This window comes from Hippopotamus amphibius, chromosome 7, assembly GCF_030028045.1.
Source record: "Hippopotamus amphibius kiboko isolate mHipAmp2 chromosome 7, mHipAmp2.hap2, whole genome shotgun sequence".
Lineage (NCBI taxonomy): Eukaryota > Metazoa > Chordata > Mammalia > Artiodactyla > Hippopotamidae > Hippopotamus > Hippopotamus amphibius.
Window position 1 is genome coordinate 90,786,838 of NC_080192.1, and position 12,493 is coordinate 90,799,330.

The following is a 12,493-nucleotide window of genomic DNA, read 5'->3' on the forward strand; positions in this document are numbered from 1 at the left end:
AGGCAATATCTGGGATGAGGGAATTGGAGGTAGGAATGAAATGGACAAGATTGGAAGAGGTATTTGTGTTTGCTTCTTTGTGTGATTTTTTTCAAGTTGGGAGATGTTTCTGTTGGTATCCTTGATAGGGAAGGGACCAAGGAACTATTAGAGACCAACAATGTGAAAGACCAAAGATAGGGGTGGGGAAGAAGAGGTGGAGGACAGAGGGAGAGAGGGGATGGTGCTGGAAGAAGAGTCAGGAAGTGGGGATTCGGAGCACAGAGGGAGAGGCTAGCACTGGCCAAGGAAATGAACATACTATATGGCAGGAATTATACTAGACGGCCATGGATGCTGCATTTCACTGAATACAACAACTCTGATTTTGATATCATAATCCTCATTTTATGAATGAAAACCTGAGGCTTGAAGAGGTCAAATAACTTTCTTTAATCATCTGTGTACCTGTACGTGGTGGAGCTGGCTTGCCAGCCTGTACCTGTTTGCCTTTGCTCTTCCCACCATGTGACCCTTTGAGACAGCAGGAAGGATGTTGACAAGTGTGTAAGTGGGAAGATGAGGAGTTGAAGAAGTTTTGAAAGATTAAGTGTAAACACAGTAACCCTTTTGTGCAATGGTCCTCCACTCCCAGTGTTCCTGGGAACTATAATTTCTGGATTCCATTCATAACAGAGTGTTTGTCATAACAAAGTACTTAACTTTGACATTTCTTTCTTCTACTGCCAGAACATTGGATTTTGTATCATCAATTTGCAATCTATCTAAATGTTTTAAGTCATTCAAATGACTGTATCATGTTTTGGTGAGTGGACGATGAGGCTTCTTCCTCTGAATTACTCGAGGGCCGAGGATGCTTGGATTGAAACTCAGGGTTGCTGCTTTCTTTACCATAAAATTACTTCTGCAGAGCAGATGTGCAAAGCAAGCAAACAGGGAAGAACCACTTTAACAGAAGTGTTGTGATTGTATTTAGTTTCCAAAAATGTTGATGGATTCCTGTGGACACCTGCCATGCTCTGAAGGGTGAGGCCTCAGGGCGAGCTGAGATGCTGCCAGGCCCACCAGGGTCTTGTCAGCTCTGTCAGACACTCTGTCCAGCTGCATATGCCTGCCTATGGGCCTGTGTTCCTCGGAGCTTGTGAAATAGGGGAGATCGGTGCAGGAATCAGATTCTCAGAGTGCCTCTTAAATATGTCATTAAGTATGTTTGGGTCAAAGACAGAGATTGTCTAGGAGTGGAAAGTCTAAGGGTCCGTTCAGTCCATCTGAGACTGACTCTTCCTGAAGGAGGAGAGGCAGGGACATGTACATGCCTTTGGAACTTGGACAGCCATCCCCTCTCAGCCCCCGGAGATCTTAAATCAGCGGGTCCACTTCTCAAGTTGCTGCCACACCGTGGACTTGCTCCCCACCTGTGAAGTGAAACGGGCTGGAGAGGGAGCTGAGAAGATGCTAAAACCTTTGTCAAAGGGCTTTGACAGTACCGGGAAGGGGGAGCAGGACCAACACCAGGAGCTGTGATGAATCCAGGGGTAAGAGGGGAGTTTGTAGAGTGGCAGGTTCTCTGTCCACCAGGGTTCGGCACGGTGTCAGTGGCCAGTGAAGACAGTAGCATCGGTTCGCCTTCTGGTTGTCTACTGCTACAAAATAAATCACCCCAAAATGTGGTGACTTGAAACGATAATTTATTATTATCACTCATGCTTCTGTGGGATGACTGGAGCTCAACGGGGCACCTCTCATGTGGGGTCTCCTACGTGGTCACAGCAAGATATCAGTTAGGGCTGCAGTCCCAAAGGATGGATCTAAGACGGCCTACTCACATGGCTGGTGATAGGTGTGGGCTCTCGTCTGGGAGCGCAGGTGGAGTTTTTCATCAAAATATATACGTGTGTCCTCCTCGTGTGACTTGACCTTCTTATAGCTTGAACTTCTTATAGTTCAAAAGGAGTGGCTGAAGAATGGGTGTTCCAAGAGACCCTTCTATGTCTGACCCTTGGAAGTCTCAGAATGTCACTTCTGCTTCTCTCTATCGGTCAGAGGAAGTCACCAGCTTAGATCTGAAGGAAGAGAATTAGACTCTAATTTTTGATGCCTGGGAAAGCATGCTTATATAGTGAGGTATGGAGTTGATGGAAGCCATATTTCAGGTGGTGGGCCTGGAGTATATTTAATAAAATGAAACAGTTATTAAATGTTTACACTGCATCAACACCTCTGCATGCATTATTACATTTAATATTTTCAACAACCCTGTGAAAGAGTGTGGCAGTTGATTTTTTCAGCTCCAATTTTTCACTGTTCCCTGGGTCCATGCTCTTTGCCATGTCACTTTTCAGAGCCTCTCACATCAGAAGTACACAAGGAAATTACCTCCCTGCACTTTGACTTTTGGCTTGGCCATATGACTTACTTTGGTCCGTGGGATGACGAGTTGTGATGCAAACAAGAGTTTGCAATGTGCTTATATGGTTGGTTGCCATGCCCTGTGGCACTTCTGCCCTCACCATGAGAAAAGTTTCTCCCAGGGTGGTGCTGCCTCTTCTACCAGGTATCCGGAATGAGACACGTGGAACAGGTCAGAATCAGTTGGATTAATAACTTGAAGCAGAGGTGTTCAGCCAAGCCCTGCCTAGGACACCCAGCCAGCTGACCGCAGATGAGTGAAAAAGAAATGCTTATTATTGAATGCCGCTGAGATTCTGTGGTTGTTTGTAAGAGCTGACTAATACAGTAGGCATTATTAACGCCATGTTCTTTTTCTTGGGTCCCTGAGAAGTTAATTAACTTACTTAAGGACCAGGTTTTGAACTGAGCTCTGCTCAGGTCAGCACCCTACACCATTTGCTACACCAGTGTTATAGGAGATGGGTTAAGACAAGTGTGATCAAGCTCCTAGACTGCCCTGATGGGGATGGGGTAGGGAGGAGGCTAGTTTCTAAGGATCTAAGTGGGAAGGCGCCTCCCTGTATTGCTTCCGCAGGAAGTTCTCAGAGATTGCTGAGAATTTTGAGCTTGGCTGGTGTGGTTTGCGAGGAGGGGGGTTGCTGTGCCTAGTTTCACTGTTTACAGAGCAATTTCTACTGAAGAGATGAACAACCGTGGAGGGAGGGCCCATCCACAGAGCTCAAGCATGAACACAGTATTGTTGATGTGACTGCCTTGTGTGGTTAGTTAAAGGGCTCAGAAGGGCCTGGGAGGATGTTGGTCTTAGAGAGATGAACTCTGTATGCACGCATGTGTGTGTGTGTGCGTGTCTGCACGCTTGAGCGCATGTGGGTCTGTAAGTGGGATTGGGACTCTGTACCCTAAAGCTCTACCATTTGATACTCTCCACAGTGAGAACAAACAGAGGACTTGGCATTCATCTAAGACTGAGCTTTTGAGATTTACGCAGATTAAGTCTGTCTCTTCCACATCCCATGCTTGCTCTCTCAATGAATGATATTACGTGAACAAATGTGCAAGACAAAAAACTGGACTCAGATGCAAACTGAAGGCCCAGTCCTGGTCCTCTAGCATTTACTAGCTACGTGGTTCTCGTTCAGTCCTTCACCTTGCTAAGGCTCAGTTTCCACATGGGCATCACACTGCCTGCCCTAACTACCTCACACCAAGGGGCCAAATGAGAGCCTGGATGGAGAAACACACACCTTCATCAAACAGGTGATATATGAGCAAATCCACATATTTCTGGAATAAAGTTGTTAATGGATATCAAGAGCCTGGAAAGATGATTTTCAATTTTCTTGCTTTGCATTTGTAAAAAAAAAAAAACATGCATGTGGGGGCTCCCTCTGTCATTATCTGGCTGCAATCTATCCAGGTCAATGCTAATATGGCCATTGTCCCCTGAAGCCAGACAAGACCTGTAGAGACATCAGAAGCTCAACAATCATCTCTCCCACTCCTCAGCTCCAGTCACTACAGCCTCATCACACGTGCTGGTCCCATCGGCCACTCCCAAATCCTCAGAACCCCTTGACAAGGTCCTGGTGGGGTCTGACACTAACTCAGCTTCCTCTCCAGTCTCTGGTTCAAGGTGGCATTTAAAGTCTATATATTAGCTCCCTTCTCTTCCATACTCCTTTTTTCCCCTTTTTTAAATTAGTTATCTATTTTATACATATTAATATGTATGTATGTCAACCCCAATCTCCCAATTCATTCCCCCCCTCAGCCCCTGCCTTTCCTCCTTGGTGTCCATATGTTTGTTCTCTACATCTGTCTCTTTATTTCTGCCGTGCAAACCGGCTCATCTGTACCACTTTTCTGGATGCCACATATATGTATTAATATATGATATTTGTTTTTCTCTTTCTGAGTTACTTCACCCTGTGACAATTTCTATGTCCATTCACATCTCTACAAATGACCCAGTTTTGTTCCTTTTTATGACTGAGTAATATTCCATTGTATACATGGACTACATCCTCTTTATCCATTCATCTGTTGATGGACATTTAGGTTGCTTCCATGACCTGGCTATTGTAAATAGTGCGCATTCCTTTTGAACTGTACAAATAACACAAAAATAGAGTAAAAATTGTTTCAGCAGTAGAAAAGATGGAAGCGTGCCATTGAAAGCCCAGAAACTAACAAGTTTTTGTTATCTACACTGTGATAAAGGACCAGTCTGATGGAAGTGCCAAGAAGCTCATGATTCAAGCAAGGGAAAGAGAACGTTGTGGGAACAGCACATTAACGGGACCAAAAGCAAAGCCCCCAGAGGCTGAAAGTGAAAGGGGGATGAGGGGCACTTAGATGCAGTCAGATCTCTAACATACAAATGACTCAGCCAAAACCCCAGTTTCCATTTTACTCAGATGGCCTGGGAAAGACATTTCAACAACAGATTTGAAATGAGAACTGCCATTCCAGACAGGGAAGGGGCCAGTGCCCAAGCTAACTTCAGCAACACCACTGGAAAAGAAAACCTTTGCCACAGTGGACATCCCCAGTACTGAGGCCGCCTCTGGTCAGAGGTGCAAATACTGCTGTATTCGGAATGGCAAAGGTTGGAGTGGAGGGCAGTTGTCATGGGCAAAACCTGACTGCTAGCGGCTTGAGGATTTTCGAGAGTAAAGGGCATACAGAGTGATGGACTTCCACACTTGTTCCAACCAAGTAAAGCGTGATAAGGAAATGGGTGTCAGTTGCTTCAATGGTCCCCTAACGAGAGAATCCTGTTAAGTAGAAGATCCAGCTAACTTTCAGGCAGTAAAAAAAAACAAAAAAACAAAAAAACACCTTTGTGCCCAGTTGGGACAATCCTAACATGCTGAGACTCTGTTTTGGGGCTCTCCTCATACTATTCACACGTAACACATAACAAACAAAGTAAAAGATTTGAAGAAAATTGTAGGAGAATTTTAGTTGTCAAAATTAATTGTGAATGTGGGCCCCACACTGAGGTCATTTGGAGGGTTGCCCTGTGAACCTTGTTCAGCTGCGTTTACAGCAGGTCCCCTGAAGGCTTGTCCTGTGTCCTATGTGACTCTTTATCCTGAATAGTTTTCTGAGTTTAGATGCTATCTTGCTTTACATATAAAGATATTTCACTGTACCTTTTAAGTTGGTGCCAAAAAGAATGTATGTAAATTGAGGGAAGATGTATTTTCTTTATTTAGAACCCTTTCAGGAATTGTTTGTCTTTTCAACAAAACGATTTCATGAATGCAACACAGCTCATGATATTTAAACCATTGAAAGCAGATACTTACATGAGTCTGCATGTCATTGTGACTCTACGTTTAGGTGCAAATATTCTATTTCACGCATTCGATCTATCAAAAACTGATGGATATGATAAGGTCTTCCACCACCCCTCTGTAACTTTGCTAGTTTCTTTTAGCAATTCCAGCAGGTTTTCTTGGTTTTATACAGCTTGGATCTAGGTTATTTGGTATATAAAGTTCACAACTATTAGCTCTTCCATGAGGGTTATATGTTTTATCATCACAAATTTCTTCTTATAATTTTATTTACAGATTTTGCCATAAATTGTACTTTGGGGTAATAATGTCACCACCCAATTTTATTATTTATTTAAAATGTACTTATACATCCTTGCCAATTTCTTTAGTTCTCACATATCAGTATTTCTTTGTTTCAGTTTTACCTTGTCTAATCTGGAGTTTTAAACAAACTCTGAGTCTTTATCCTTTAATAAAATAGTACGATATGATCACTTGAAATTTTAATTTTGAAATAATTTTAGATTTACAGAGGAGCTATGGAGATAGTTCAGAGAGTTCCTATACACCCTTCAGCCAGCTTCCTCTAGCATGAATGTATATCTTACACAAATATGGTACAATGATTGAAGCTGTGAAATTAATGTTAAGACAATGTTAGATAATGTTAAGGAATTAACATTGTCACAATACTATTAATTTATTTGGACTTTACCACTGACATTCATTAATGTCCTCCTTTCTGCTCTAGGATCCAATCCAGAACACCACATGGCATTTAGTCATCATATCTCCTTAGTCTCCTCCATCTGTGACAGTTTCTCAGTCTGCTGGTAGTAGGTTGGATTGGGTCTTCCAGAAAGATCTGTCCAAGCCCTAACCCCGGGACCTGTGAATGTGACCTAATTTGAAAATAGGGTCTTTGCAGATTTACGTTAAGAATCTTGGGATAAGCTCATCCTGGATTTAGGCTGGATCCTAAATCCAATGATTGGTGTCCTGATAAGAGAAAGGAGAGAAAGTTTGGAGACACATAAGGAAGAGAGCCATATGAAGATGGGGCAGATATTGGAGTTAGGCTGCCACAAGCCAAGGAAGACCAGGAGCCACCAGAAGCTGGAATAAGCAAAAAAAGATTCTTCCCACAGCCTTTGGAAGGAGTACAACTCTGCTGGCACTTTAATTTCAGACTTTTGGCCTCAAAATTATGACAGAATAAATATCTGCTATTTTAAGGCACTAGGTTTGTGGCAATTTGTTATAGCAGCCCTGAGAAACTAATACATGGACCTTGACAATTTTGAGGTGGACTACCAGATATTTTGTAAAATGCCCATTAGTTTGGGTTTATCTGATGTTTTCTCATGATTATACTGGGGTTATAGATTTTGGGGAAGGATACCAGAGAAAAGAAAGACATATCATATCGGAGGGTACACGATATCAACATGACTTAGTATTGGTGATGTTCACCCTGATCACACAGTGGTATCTGTCAGGTTTCTCCATTGTGAAGTTACTACTTTTCCCTTTCCACACTCTATTTGTGAGAAGCAAGTCACTGAATCAATGCACATTCAAGTGGAAGGAATTAAGTTCCACCTCTGTAATTTTATATTCTGCTTTGAGTCTTGGAGCTGACACACATTTAAAAAAAAATCCCTGAGATGTTTTTAAAAAATTGATCATAACTTATACTTAAAACACTCTATAAATTCTAGTTAGAAATTTCACAGGCCACATTTATTAACCAAAATGGAATAAAATTTTAAATTAATAATAAAAGGACAAATAACATCAAAACACTGAGAAATTAAAAATACTGTCCTACAATATTTTTGTCATGAAGGAAATAAAAATATGAAATTACTGGATATTTAAATAAATAATAGTAATGTCAATAATACATGTAAAAAATGAAGGAAAGAAGTCAAGTCAGTTATACACAGGAAGAAATTAAGAAATTAGTAAATGTTTGCATTATTTAACAGTGAAAAGAATGATAAAGATAAATAATGGACTCAAACTCAAAAAGAAAAACTTAAGGAGAGTAAGAATGAATAAACGACATTAAATAGATTGATATCTTATGAAAGAGAATTGATAAGCAAATTCTAGAGTTGCTTCTTTTGTTTGGAGCAGAGTCCATTGTTAAGATGACAGATACTTGGTTGCAAAAGTCACCTGGATGAACCATTGCAGCTTTGGTAGGAAACTACACCAGGAGCCCATGGCAAAGCAGCAAGAGGTTTAGCCTCATGGCTGAGAATTTCAGTTTTAGAAGCGGAACCTCTTTCAAGCATCTAGGTTTTAGCATTAGAACCAGACCTCCTGCACAGGGCAGTGATAGCTGTAACTCTGCAGTTCTGGTAGCCACCGAGGGGTCTTCCAGACTCATTGAGACACGTCTGGGTTCTGGTTCCATGCAGAAGCAAGAGTAACCAGAAGGGTTCTTTAGATGTGAGTACAGCTCCCAGAATGGTGGAGATGCAGCAGGGCAAAGCCCTGTGGAGAGAGACTAGAATTTTGCTGATCTTGGCAGATGGGTTTTGAATGTCTTACTTTCAGATATGGCCAGGGCGCCATTATTTGCTCCTTAACTATAAAGCAGGACACTCCGATTAGGTAAGAACAATGCATTAGAAGCTGTAGCCTATTTCTGATTAAGCTTAATGTTTTATTTTGTATTGTAAAACAGACCTCTTAATAATGCTGAAATCATAGAAGCACTTTCTTATCTAAGATTTTATCTTCCTACTTCATTTAAAGCAATATTTTCTAAAAATAAACATTTTAAAGATTATTAATTTCTTTCTCTTTTTCTAAGTTAAAGCAATCCAACAAATATTAGATAAACTAGATAAAAATAAATCTTCCAGTATATCTTTGACATACCGATGGTTGGCATGCTGTTTAATGGTGAAAAAAATGGAAGCATAAATTCGTTGTTTACTCTCACCTTTATATTTCACACTTCTGTTGTAGCCAATACAGTTAGGCAAAGAAAGAAAGGGAAGGAGGGAGAAAGAGAGAGAGAAAAAGGAAGGAAGGAAGGAAGGGAGAGAAAGGAAGTAGTAAAAGAAGCAACATGATCAAATTTGCAGACATTATTATCTCCACAAAACTGCCTTCACTTCAGAAACTAGCTACAAGTTCCCGAGTCTCCAGGCCACCGTCACCTCTGACCAGCTGGCTACAAATTCAGGGGTTCTCATTACCTTCTCATGTTCAATAATTCACTAAAATGACTCAGAACTCAGTTTTATTATAGCAATGGGATACAAATCTGGACCAGCCAAAGAGAGATGCATACGGCAAGGTCTGGGAGGGTCCCAATCATGAAGGTTCCTTTGTCCTCTCTCCCTAGAGTCAGGGTTGTCACCCTCCTGACACACCGATGTGGAGTGTTGCCAACCAGGGAAGGTCACCCAAGCTTTTGTGTCCTGGTTTTTATTGGGGCTTCATTAGATAAGCACTGTTGATTGAATCATCGGTCATGTGACTCAGTCTCCAGCCCTCTTCCCTCTCCTGAGGTCAGGCTGATATGCAGCTCCAAGGCGCAACCTTCTAATCTCATGGTTGGTCTTTCTGGTGTGACCCGCTCCCACCTAGAGTCATCTCATTAGCATAAACTACTACGTGTGGTGTGAGGGGACCACTATGAATAACAAAGACATTTCGATCACCTGGGAAATTATAAGGATTTAGAGACTACCTCCCAGGAACCTGGGAGAGACGCCAGCCATATTCTTTACTACACACTCTAGTGTCTAATACGAAATAGCAACCCCTCCCCAACGTCAGCCTTCCACTGATGGTTCTCCTTCTTCCCGCATGTTATTCTGTTCTTTCCTTAGCAGTTATCATCATTATTCATATTGTGTGTTTATTGATTTATTATTTTATTGTTTATTTCCACCACTGGAATGTAAACTTCATGAACAGAGGCACCTTAATTGCTTTTTTTCTTGCTTTTTCTCCAGTGCCTGGAAAACTCTATTACATAGGAGGTGCTTAATGATATGTGATAAATAAATAATAAATATTCAATCAATAAATAAAATAACATAACTATAGAGTTGCAGATGGGATGTGCTATCGATGTCAATCTTAGGTAAGGAGACTGAGCTATGACTTTTGTTTTCTGATTTGACTCCTGTGGATCAAGATAAGACTGGGAAAGAGCGTGATTAAAACAGAGCCAGCCTAATCAGAATATCTGGGTAGGAGTGATTTACATGTAATGTTTGGAATACTTTCTCTTTTGCTTGAATTTGGTTGTACTTCCTGATATTCTTGCTTAGTTGTTTCTAACTTTTGAATATTTGGGAAGTGTAAAACTCAGTTAAGAAATACAGGTATCTATCAATATGAAGGTACCTTGGAAAAATTGACTTCAGGTTAAAATTTATTAGTGGATGCTCTGGAAGGATTCAACCACTGAAGATTTGGTTTAAACCATGTAGTTATGTCAGAAGAGCAACTGGGAGGACACCAAAAAGATATTATGAGAACGGGCAAGAGCTTATCTGAAATATTTTTTGTTAACGTTTCCCTCTAAGAATCAGACTTGTAACAGGATATTGTCTGCTCCTCTCTGATGCCTCGGGATTATGAAGTCACTAGAACTTTGGGTGACCCTGCAAGCCAGCTCTTGTGCTCTCTGTACTTCCTCCTGACCCCGAAGGACCGAGGTGCTAGGGCGAGCCGTGGTTAGGTGTGAGTTACTCAGGTTATCCACAAGGCCAAACAAAACTGCCAATGGGAAGCTGCACAGCCTGCTTCCAAGCAGTAATTTAGAGTCTTGCAGAGAGCAGAGCTTGGCACTGGCGCAGCCCAGGAACAGGGCTTCTCTCTGTAGACCTCTTGGCGTTCTGGTGCTGAATGAAGTCATTTTCACTTACACCACTCTTCTGGGGACTTGGGTCAAAGGCTGAATGTTTGGAATCACCAGCCTCAGAGTTGAGCAAGAAATGAAAGACCTTTGCCTCACGTTGGAATGAAAGAGCAGTTTCTTTCCATCCGCATAGCTCTACCCTCTTACTGTCTTACCTCTTATTATCTTACTTATTGTGCTTTTAACTTTTAAAGATTGTAGTTAAGCATTGAGCAAGGGCAAAAGACGGTTTTTAAATACATGTAAAATGTAAAGAATAATGATACAACACACACCCAGGGACTTTCCACCCCTCAATCTAGTTGGAAAGAGAATGAGAGTGGAAGTCACCCATTTGCCCCTCCAGGAACCCTCTTTCCCTCTCAGGGCTATACAGTTATACTGAGTTTTGTGTTATCATTCCTTTGCTTTTTTTCATAGTTTTACCACATATGCATGTATTTCTAAAAGGTATGTTGTTTAGTTTTGCCTGCTTTTGAACTTTGTGTAAATATGATATAGTTTTCTCTGCAATTTGCTTTTTGGACTCAGCATTATTTTTTGGAGCCATTCATGTTGTTGTGTGTGTGGCTGTGATTAATCTCTTTTTCTTTTTTGTGATGTTTAGTATTCTGCTAAATAAACATATCCAGAGTTATTTATCTCTTCTAGTGTTGGCAAACATTTGGATTGTTCCTAATTTTTTGTTTTTTGTTTTTTTGCTGTTCCAAACACTGCGGCTATGAACATTCTTGTGCCTGTTTCTGGGTGCCCATGTGCAGGAATTTCTCTAGGATGTATACCTAAGAGTGGAATTGTTGGGTCACAGCATAGTCACATCCTCAGCTTGTTAGACAATGCTGCATTGTTTTCCATGGCAGTTGTATCAATTCATTCTTGCCCTGGCTATGTTCTTCTTACTCTATGTGCCCTGCAACACTTCATATTAGACTTTGCCACTTGCCAATAGATGGGCATGAAATGTCTCTCATTATGGTTAAGTTTGCATTTTCCTTCTTATTAAGGAAGTTAAGGTCTCTGTATCTGGATTTGCCATTCCAATGCCTCTTCTATTAGATACCTATTCATGTCCACTTTTTCTATTAGTTATTTATATTTTTCTTTTTGATATGTAGGAGTTATTTATATAATTTTATACTAATCCTTCAGCCAGTTTATGTGTTGCAAATATCCTTATTAATTTGTGTCTTGCCTTCTCACTCTATTCTTGGTGTCTTTGGATAAACAGACCCTCTTGTTATTATTTTTTTATAAGTTTATTTATTTATTTATTGGCTGCATTGAGTCCTCGTTGCTGTGTACAGGCTTTCTCTAGTTGTGGCAATCGGGGGCTACTCTTTGTTGTGTGAGGGCTTTTCATTGCGGTGGCTTCTCTTGTTGTGCAGCACGGGCTCTAGGCACACAGGCTTCAGTAGTTGTGGCACATGGGCTCAATAGTTGTGGCTCGCAGGCTCTAGATTGCAGGCTCAGTAGTTGTGGTGCATGGGCTTAATGATATGTGATAAATAAATAATAAATATTCAATCCATGGCATATGGGATCTTCCCGGACCAGGGATCGAACCTGTGTCCCCTGCATTGGCAGGTGGATTCTTAACCACTGTGCCACCAAGGAAGTCCAGACACTCTTTTTTTTTTTTTTTTAATTTTTTTATTATTTTTTTTTTGGGGGGGTACACCAGGTTCAATCAACTGTTTTTATACACATATCCCCATATTCCCTCCCTTCCTTGACGCTCTTATTTTTAATGCAAAGAAACTTTCAGTATTTTACTTTACGGCTAGGGCTTTTTTTTCTGCAAAGTGTAGCAAATCCTTTCCTCTCTCAGTAGTCATGAAGTTATTATTCTGTATTCTAAAGTCTTCTAAGGATTTTCATTTTGTCTTTCATATTCAGG